A 638-nucleotide genomic window follows, 5' to 3' on the forward strand; every position below is an offset into this window, starting at 1 on the left:
AGGCAACCACTCGCTACGGACACCGGAATGGTAGAAGCAGCGTGCTAGGTCCTCCTCCTGGGGCCCCCAAGCCACACCTCCCACAGCGGGTTCGGTGCGGCGGAAGGAAGCCCTGGGGAATCTAGAGGGGGAAAGCGGATTGCCGCCTCGGCGTTTCTGGCCCTGCCAGATCCGCTGTGAACGGCGCGAGCTCTGTCTCGCCACCAGTAACTTAAATCTCTCCGGCGCTTCTAGCGCTGGTGGCCAACCCCGGCACACGATAGTTACCTGGTTGATTCTGCCAGTAGTCATATGCTTGTCTCAAAGATTAAGCCATGCATGTCTAAGTATAAGCAATTATACAGCGAAACTGCGAATGGCTCATTATATAAGTTATCGTTTATTTGATAGTACCTTACTACTTGGATAACCGTGGTAATTCTAGAGCTAATACATGCTAAAAATCCCGACTTCGGAAGGGATGTATTTATTAGATTAAAAACCAATGCCCTCCGGGGCTCACTGGTGATTCATGATAACTCCTCGAATCGCATGGCCTTGCGCCGGCGATGGTTCATTCAAATTTCTTCCCTATCAACTTTCGATGTTTGGGTATTGGCCAAACATGGTTGCAACGGGTAACGGAGGGTTAGGGCTCG

General features: G+C 51.1%; 1 non-coding gene across 1 annotated transcript in view; it reads left to right on the plus strand.

Annotated features, from left to right (window-relative positions):
* The first annotated feature begins 304 nt into the window (after positions 1-304).
* FGSG_20085 overlaps positions 305-638 on the plus strand; it is a 4865-nt gene continuing 4531 nt past the window's right edge. Inside the window, exon 1 of the ribosomal RNA XR_893067.1 lies at positions 305-638. This exon is cut by the window's right edge and continues 4531 nt beyond it. This is a non-coding gene — a ribosomal RNA (28S ribosomal RNA).

Source organism: Fusarium graminearum, genomic scaffold, assembly GCF_000240135.3.
Source record: "Fusarium graminearum PH-1 supercont3.24 genomic scaffold, whole genome shotgun sequence".
In the NCBI taxonomy this organism is placed as follows: domain Eukaryota; kingdom Fungi; phylum Ascomycota; class Sordariomycetes; order Hypocreales; family Nectriaceae; genus Fusarium; species Fusarium graminearum.